The following is a 9,571-nucleotide window of genomic DNA, read 5'->3' on the forward strand; positions in this document are numbered from 1 at the left end:
GCCCCAAGCAGGAGGAGAAAAGCCAGGTGTGACGGGCCAGCGGCCGCGTGCTTGCCCGCTCCCCTGGCCGGGCGCGGTGGCTTCTCGGAGTGGATGGGGAGAAGGGGGCGTTCGGGGTACCCTCCAGTCGTGCTGCTCATAGGGCCGCGCTGGTGTCCGGCTGGCTGGCCACCGTGGGAGGTGTGGGCATTGCTGGGGAAAAAAAGGACGTTCTCGGCAAATAATTGTTCGTAGCCTTTACTGCTCTGTCACCAGTAGTTAGGAACTCCAGTAATTCCCTCCCCTGGCCTATAACTGCATTTTCCTTAAGCTGTTGTAAGATAGTGTTGTTTTTTTTTTCCCGAGTTGTCTTTAAATCATTAACTTTCTCAGCAATACAGGTTCCCATATGTAAGACAAAGAGTGCAGACTCTACAGTTACTGGGGGAGCATGTGGTAGTTGCAGGCCGTGTGGGAGGCAAGAAAAATTGATGTGAATAAAGATAAGCTGTATGAATGGCTGCAGCTTGCAAATTTCACTGTCATTTGGAGATTTATTCTAGTTTGGGACGCGGTAGAGTTAATCCAGGAGTTGTGGCCTGTTTTGTGGGAAAGGGCGGTGGGTGTGATTAGGGGAGGTAGGGAGGATTTTGTGTACGTTAAGGATTTGCTTTCATTACAGGCTTCTGAGTGTCACTGAATTGGCATAACCCCTAACGTACATGGGCAGATCTACCCCCTCCACTGCCTGAGCTGTGACAGCGAGCTCCCCTGGCACAAAGGGCTGCCTGCCGGTATTAAGGGTTGTGCTGCTTCTCTTACACCGGTAGTCTGTCAGATCCCCAGCGCATGAAATGTTGAACCCTAAATGTAGATTTTCATGCCACCTGAATTGTAGAGAGATGCTGTTACATTGGCTCTGTTTATTTATAAGTAACTTTTTTAGGTCTGTAGGAAGAACCTTTGTGTTCCTAAAGGGTTTTTGCTAGCTCATCAGATGCTGTGCTGCCCAGGGATTGTCAGGGCAGAGGAGTGGCTGAATTGTTGAGTTCTGTTAGTCTGGAAAGGGAGGACCCTTTTTTCAGGACGTTTGCATGTACTGGGTGTGTCACACCAAAACCTGACTTGGGTACCTATCGAAAGTGACTCCTCTGGGCTGACCTGCAGCAAAGAAAAGGAGCAAACACTGTGCAGCGTATGGTGTAACGGGTCCCGGCGCAGGTCTTGTGGCCTTGGTCCTCTGTGGTTGATGTTCTAGATTTATGCAGCCTGATACCTCTGTTTAGATTTCTGCATTCTCAAGAACAACAGTTCAGTTCTTGTTTTGCTACAGATCTTATGTGAGCACCAGACGGGCAGTGGCTCATAGCTTTCATCTCATCCGAGACTGGATCTTCAGCTTGTCACGTTAACCAGACTTGCAACTTCTTCCACCGTAGCCGTTCTGTCAGAGCAGAGCTTTGCACTGTTGTCTGCGGAGGCACCAGCGGTCTCCATCCCCTTTGGTTTCATGGATGTTTGCTAGTTTACTTTTAGGAGTGGCATTGATTTCCGCCCCCGCCCCCTTACATGTGGAAAAAGCAACCAGAAATTGTATAAAGAAAAATTCAACGTGTTTATTTTCACTAAATAGTTTACAAACATTACTGTTTTTGCAAAATACCAGAAGTTTAGTGCTTTAGTGAAGCAGTGAAAAGCAAAAGTGAAAGTGGTGCGATTGTTCAGTGTGGATTCGATCGCCTTCCTGTTATTTGAGCAGTTTTTAGTTGGTAGCATATAGTCTCTTAGAACTGTTTAAAAGAAGTCCTTAACTGAAATAATGGTTCAAGCAGCTGTTGAATGTAGATGATGCCTAGGATAAAGCATGAGTTTATCACTGGTGAGGCAGCAGCAAGGAAATGTTGCTTTCTTGGGGGTGACCTGTGGGTTTCCCCCCGCCCCGGCTCGTTGCAAGCTGCATGTTGTGTAAAACTACTTTGGAGAAGACAGACGTGAGTTCACATTTGGACAAAAGAATCAAGAGAATTAAAATGAAGGAGAATAAGCTTTTATGGACTTAACAGCTTTGGCCAGAACCTGAGCTTTTCCACGTAAGTGCTGTGAAGAGGAAGAGGTGTTTTTACAAAGACGTTTTCTTCCAGGTTGTTTGTTTGAACTGATTTTGGTTTCGTATTTTCAAAGGGTAATATACCAGGCAGCCTGACTGGATTTAATTTCCCATTTCAGTCGAAGGCTCCTTAAATTTTAACCTGTATCGCATAGTTCTGCAGCTTCGCAGAAGATGAACCAGTAAAAACAAAGTCAGGGAAAGCAAAGCACCATGTCTGGGGCTAGCTGTCCTTTCCAAGGCACTGACGAAGAGCAGTAACTTTGCTTTACACAGAAAGAACAAAATGAGAATCCCCTAGTTGTAGTTTGGGTGCGACAGCTGGCGTGTGTGTAGGGTAACAGAGAATGATTCCTGCAAATTCCTGTCTCTATGTGTAACTTCAGGCAATTGTCAATTTTTTTTTTTTCCAGACTCCGTGAAAACGAAGGCCAGTTGGGATGGCAGTCAGACTAAGTGGGTGAGTTTCTATATAAAACTAACTAACTTTGAATTTAAAGTATTTGCAGATTTGTTAAATACAGAATTTCTTATTGGTGCCAACAGCCTGACTCCGTTGGTGTTTAAGTGGAGCTCTGGTATTCTAGTGCATTCTTTTACCTCTGCTTCTGTTGCGTTGCAAGCTGTGCTAGAGAAGACGTAGGAAATTCATTTTACCCAATCAGCAATTGTAACAATGGACTACAAACCTGCAGAGCAAGCCAGTTTGCTGGAAAACAGGAATTCCTGCAGCGCAGCACTTGTCACAGACTACCCAAAGAGGGCAAAGATTCAGGAAGGTGAATAAATTGAACATTGCTTGAATGAGGTCAGGAACAGTCTCCCGGAGGAGAACCCTGCCCTAAAATACTACTTTGAAAGTAGAAGCCAGTTTAATGTGCAGATTAACCCTTCTCATTTGAGCAAACGTGTGCAATCCTGGATCTTTGCAGATCACAGCCGGACACTTCAAAAACCTGTGTACTACATTTGTTTAAAGAAAAAATAAATCACAACTTGTCTTGTTACAGCTGTTACTTTTACCATTTCTTTGAGAATATCTGCAACATAAATGTGTATTTGACTTGCAACAGTATCATACACTTGGTATAATAACTCAGGTTGTCAACAGAATTATTCTGTGAGGCTCAAGGTTGCCTCTCCGTTCTTCTCTGAAAAATGCATTAACCGTTGCCGTCCGTACCAGAAGTCAGTTATAGCCCAGTTATGCATTGCAAAATTCTTCATCAGATACAATGGTTGACCTAAATTATTATTTGATTTTTATCCACCTAGAATAACTAAGATCCTAAGCATCAGACTAGACCTTTGTAGCCTGGTGTTCACAAAAATCATACTCACTGGTTCATGGTTTAATCGTGCTACATCTCAGTATTTTGTTTCCTTTTCCCTTGCGTGCTAGGGGGTACGATCGAGGTAATACTGTGATCCGGTAACGTGCGTCATGGTAAGGGTATGCCTTTAGTTGTTTCAGGAAAAAGCTGCCATTATCTGCTCTCCTTTAACGTTCTTGATAGTTTCAATAATATGCATAACATTAAAGTGTTTGTAAATTGATATTAAACTGTTTGTGACTTCACCTAAATAAATTTTTTTATATATATATGCTGTTCTTAATCTTAGCCATTTTTTTCCTCCCTTGTGCTTATAGTGCCACTTCCCCTTTTGTGATCACTTTTTTTTCCTCCATCACCTGACCTCTTAGAAAATTTCCGTTTTTCGGTTACGGAAGCACAACTGAATCTTAACTAGTGACAGAAAACAAATTGGCCTTTGAAATTTGCTTTCTGTATTCCGCCTAAAGGCTTGATAATGTTGTTAACTGTAGTTGTCATAGCTTATTCATTATTATGAATTATTCATTCTTGCCAGTTGTTGAGACAACAGTAGGTATGGGAGCTTCATCTGTCCGAAAATTAAATAGCTGTTGTACTGAATTACTGGTATTTTAATGGCCTCTAAACTGGGACTCTGATCCAGAGAATGCTGAGATACCTTCATTCAGTACAGTAAAATACAGAGCACTTTTACTTACAATTCCATACCTTTCATTTTTGAGATGGGGCCGAAGCTCAGTAATCAGATCACTTGGGCTGGTTTTCCCTTGTCTTGTTCCTAAGAAATCGTAACCGGGTTACTCAGTGGTCTGCGCTGCATCTCTTCACCATCGTTGCTACATGTGAACCACCTCAGGCATCTCTTCTGAAGGAAATGCTGTAATAGTGGCAGGATCTGGGGAAGACACGGGCTGGTGGGGAGGGAGGAAGGATGAGCAGACATGGGTCACCTCAGTCCCGCTGATGAGTCGCAGAAGTAGGGGTCTTAACCTACTGACTCAGAGCAACAAAGAAGCAACAGTTTTGTTTTTCTTGTCCTACTTGGGAGCAGCATTCCCAGATGGAGCCTGAAACACTTCCTAATGTTCTTCGCCGAGTTCTCCTGCCAAGAATTTCTTGGGTTTGTTTGTTACTCTCTCCAGTCTTCATGCAGTCTGGTGCCCTTCCTGGCACTCCGTCATCTCCCAGTTTCCTGGTTGCTACTGGTGCGGAGTTGGACCACCCCATCCTCAGTGTCTGCTGTAGACAATTGCCAGGGCTCTGTCGGGCTCTCCAGGGTCAGTGACTGCTTTCAGAGTGCTGCCTGCTCTCACAGACACTTGCCTTTCATGTTGTTAGCAGCGGTGTGTTTACAACATGTGGAACTTCCCCCTCCCTTCCTTGGTTTCCTTCTTCATGAACTTGGCCTCTGTCACTGTCCTAGACCCACGCAGTGACTTCACTGTGGTACTTGTGCACCCTTGCTTTGGCACCGGTTGTTGCACATTGGTTTGGTTTGGCACCTTGCTGTGCTGTAAGCTTCTGCATCAGATTTCCTCATCCGTCAGTTTAAGTGTTGGACTTGGGTGGTTTTCTTCAAACTCCAGCAGTGAGTTACTGAGTGGGTTTGGAGCTGTCGTGAACACCGGGTGAATCTCGCCCTGACCTCCTGATGTCGTCTTGTCCTTGTTGAGGCAGCGTGCTGGCTGGGGCGAAAGGGTGGTGCAGAACTGCATGTCCTCTGGTTTACAAGTAGGTGTCTTCAGGTGGTGATAAGCCAAGCTTGCCGTCATGTACTTGGTAGGGCAGGCAGCACGGAGAGGCTGAAGATGCCTGCTGTCTGGAAGTAGGCGTGGGGGACAACCCTTGAAAAAGGCGATGCAGGAAGGTAGAGCGCTCGGTCGGTGAGGCTTAGCATGGAAGCAAACTGTGATTCTGTTACTCTTTCAGTAGCTGATCGGCAGCAGAAATGAGGGATACGCAGGAATTCTTTTTTTTCATGCTATTTCTGTAAGTCCTATTGCTTTGCATTTGGGGGATGTCCTCTTTTCAGTGTTGCTGCAAATTCTTAACGCTTTTCCCAGAAAATCTTGGAGCGTTTGTACAAAGTCGAAGCAAAGCTTTTCACCGAGACTGATGGAATTCCCAGTTGTGAATATTTGTAAGATGTTTGGGAATTGATTTTGTTTGGGAGGACCAGCATCTTATTAAAAAAAAAAAAAAAGGTTCTGTCGGTTGTCTAGAATTAAGCAGCACGTACTTCGGGGGAGTAATTTCTGATGTTTATTTTTAGGTATTTCTAGCAAGACAGAATGTTGTTGGTTTTTTTACAGATGTGCTTTTTCATGTGCTGGATTAACATGCACTGTTGTTACAAAGAACAAATTAAAACCAGCACAGACACTCTGACAGCATAAAATGTGTTGCAACTCAGGGACGGGGCTGAAGTATGTAAGTCTTTAAGCAGGCAGACACGACTGGGGACATCACAGCCGCGCTTCAGGACGGGTCAGATGGGATTCCTAACTTCTGTGTGCTGCAGTTAGGTTCGAGATGTTTGGAGCATCTGAAGAAGACGTGGTGTTACTGCTCTTCTGGCCTTACTAGTATAATGATGTGCCTTTAAGGGTGAGATGACAGCAGGACATCTTGCACGTGGGGTAGTCTGTCACATCTGCAGCCGAACAAATTTGGTACTTCTGAGTTCTGATGGGATCCTGTCAGTTATTCAATGTGAATTCCAATTTAAGCTTAAACTGGTGCTTTCCCCTCTTCCTCCCGTCATCTCACCAGCTTGTTTTCTCCTTTATAAAAGTCTGGTGAACGCAGCAAGCCTGTCCTGAGGGCTAGCCACGGGATCAGGCAATGTGACCAGAGTGTCTGCACCTATGGAGTCCTTCAACCCCTGTAGGCCGTTCTGCCGAGCTGGTGTGCTCTGCCATGAAGATACTCAGTACGTGTCTAAGATGGCCTGGATGGAGTGCTGGTGGGAGGCTCCCCAGCTGCCTCCAAGGGTTCGTGTGTTTTTGAGAAGCTGGTGGTATTGGCAGCAAGTCTTTCTGTACACTCCTGCAGTAAAACCAAACCCAAAACCCCAGAGACTGTTGTAACTGCTGAGGGGAGGGGTGTGAGTCAGTGCTAACAGCTTAGGTGTTTGTGGAAATGTTGCATAGTGAAGTTATCAAATGTTTTGGGGGGTCATGTGCTTAATAGGGATGGCAACAATTGATAATGCCTCGGGGGTGCTTTTGGCAGTTATTTCTACAAGGAGATTATGTCCCTGAAAACGTATGGAGAAATTATAAAGCTGGATCTGGCTTCTCCCCTCTTGTTTTGGCGTTCGGGTTTGACTGTTACCCTGTCATAAGGTTCACAGTGCACTAGTCCAGCCCAATGCAGCACCTAAATTTTTATCCATATAATCTTCTGGATTCAATACTTTCTTTTTTAGAATTTGTCTCAGGGGGTTTTTTCCTCCCTCGCCCCAGGGAATTCTTGTCAAAACCAGTTGGCATTTTTGTGTTTTGGCAGTTTACTGAAGAATTGGCTAAATGGCAGCTGAGATTTAAAAAGCAGAAACACGTTTACAAGATAGTACGTGTTTATAAATGTGAAATATTTCAAGAAGTACTTTTTACCTTTTATTGGTGGCTGTTGCTCTTTCTTTTAAAGAATTCTTTCTTCTTCCCAAAGTCTGGGTGCGGTGCTGCTGTGTTAGTATTTCCAGGGCAGCAGGGGAATGTGTGCATCCAAACAAAATCTGTTTTCTTTAAGTTTTTTTAACTGCAAACACTTGAGCCCATGAAATCCTTTCCAAGTAACTCGGTCACTGTTTAGCTTAATACTTTTATTTTGGTTCTGTGCAAAGTCTAAAACTCAAACTCAGCTTCAGTTGTTTGTTTTTTCCCCCCTGAACACATAAAAGCATTGCATCTGCACCTACGTCGGTGGACATGAAGGATGTAATTTGCCACTTAAAATGGCAGTCCTAGTGATCTGAAGTCAGGAGTAGCTGTTTAAAAAAGAAATATGGCTTAACACTGGCTGCAGGTACTGCAAGCACCCTCTGCATTGGTGATGTTGTCCAGAAATGCCCTGTGTGGGATAACCGCTCCAGTTTATTTCTGCGTGAAGTCTCAGCCCCTGGCTGTGCTTGGTGTTCTGCTGAGGTGCAGTCTAAGGGCTGAGGGTGCCAGGGTTAGTTGGTGGGGCTGTTCTGTTGATAAGCTGCAAGACAGCGTGGATGCAGGGGTCCTGGACTGTGTCTTCCCCTATAGATGTCCCTGGCCTAATGAGACAGCTCCTTGAGATGCCTAATGCGGGCCAAGAGTTTGGGCCTCCTCTGCCTCAACTTTCCACTCTCTGCTTGGGCATTCTGGCATTTATCTTCCAACATAGCTCCTTCATCTCTGTGGGTTTCTTTTTCACTCCGCAACAGTCAAATGTCAGCCACGCCAGTGTTTGGCAGGAAGAAACACCACCAGCGTGTGCAGTTGGTTCCCTACCGGGTGCACATCTCCCACGGATGATGTGTGAAGTGGAGAGGTATTTTTTCCCCTTAAAGCTGGGGAGTTTATACAGCTCCTTAACAGAGGTGCTTGGATTAGAAATGTTAGAAACCCCAGATTCTTGACAATAAAATAAAGATCAATGCGAGGTGGAGAAATCTCCGCGGGTGCCTTTGCTCAAGGCCTGCAGCTGTGCCTCTTGCTGCACTTGGTGTGACTGCAGGTGGTGAGGGACTTCAGGCAAGACGCTTTTCAAAGTGCTGTGGAGTGGGAGGGAAGCGTTTCTTTTCCTTCTTTCTGTGTCATTTTTCCTTGTGCTTTCTCCCTCACCAACAGTTTCCGAAGCCAGATACGTGACTTTGTTATCAAGTACTGGTGGATAACGGGGAAATCTCACTGCCATTACAGTGGATTGTTGGGAGAAATGACTGTTCACACCTGCAAGATCATGGAGGTTTTCTAGAAGCAGTACAATAGATTTGGTGGTATTGAAGGACAAAAAACTCACTTCAGGGGACCCGATCTGTCCTTTGCTTTGCCGCTGAGGAAAAGAAGATTCAGCTACACAGCTGAAATGTGACACAAGCCAGTGGAAAAGCTGTGGGTGAAGGTTTGGCACCAGAAGGTAAACGTGCATGTCGCTACTGCTCTAGGTGCTTGGTCGGCCAATACATAAGCAGAAACAGGAGCCCTGGCCAGGCTGCCAGCGATGCTGACCCACTGAACATGAGGGCACTTCACGGAACTGCTTACGGAGCCCCGTGGTTCAAGGAAGGGAGCTTAAAAGATCACTCATCTTGTGCCTTAGCGTGCTTTAAACAACAAAGGACAAAAAAAGTACTTTCTTTGTGTAACTGGAATGTGCAATAAATAACAACAACACATAAGCTACAGTTGCAAATGCTTTTTGAGAGGAGAGTGGGTGGTATCTGGTATGCACCATTTCCTAAAATACGCTTTTTCTATTTTGAACATTTTGATTGCACGCAAATTAAAAGGAATAAAATGGAATCTTTCAGTACAAATAAGGTAGAGAACAATACAATCTACCAGTGTGTTAAGATTACTTAAAATGTTCCGTGGCTTTGTTAGCAAGCATTTGAAAAACACTGGGGTGTTTTTTTGTCACTGCTCAAAACAATGAAAACACAAACTTCCGGTATGTTATACCACTGTTGAGAGCAGCACTAGTTGCTTGTGGCCCTGTACTGCACAGAGGGGTAAGTAATCTCAGTTGTTCCCCATGAGAAAGGAGAGGAATGGATAAGCATATCCTTTACCTGCCTCATGTATGAGGAAGCTGTTAATAGAGTGTGCTTCCCAAAGCGGAGAAGCCAAGAACAAGACTTTGGGTCTTTTCCCCTGGTTCCTAGCTGCACTGCTGGGCTCTGAGATACACGGTACCTTTTTGCTTCTCTTGACCTCTCCAGCCCGCAGTCTCTGAATGAGCAGTATCTGCAGAGCACGGAAAAGATGAAACTCTTCTTTTTTGTGGGTTGTTTTTTTTTTTATTTCCGGTGTTCTTGCAGCTTCAGTCTTGACACCATGCTCTGTGAACCTGCTGCGAGAGGGAATTGCTAGAACCGAGAAACAGGTGCTGCCATCCAGCATGACCTGGACAGACTAGAGAGCTGGAGGGGAGAAATCTAATGAAATTCAAT

The 9,571-nt window shown here is 45.0% G+C and overlaps 1 long non-coding RNA gene across 1 annotated transcript; it reads left to right on the plus strand.

Moving 5' to 3' along the window:
- LOC104516122 lies at nt 1-3,688 on the plus strand. The gene is made up of 3 exons (XR_727950.1): nt 1-26; nt 2,500-2,546; nt 2,633-3,688. It is a non-coding gene; the product is annotated as an uncharacterized LOC104516122 (long non-coding RNA).
- The last annotated feature ends 5,883 nt before the right edge of the window (nt 3,689-9,571 follow it).

The sequence above is a fragment of the Eurypyga helias genome, unplaced genomic scaffold (genome assembly GCF_000690775.1).
Source record: "Eurypyga helias isolate BGI_N326 unplaced genomic scaffold, ASM69077v1 Scaffold23481, whole genome shotgun sequence".
Lineage (NCBI taxonomy): Eukaryota > Metazoa > Chordata > Aves > Eurypygiformes > Eurypygidae > Eurypyga > Eurypyga helias.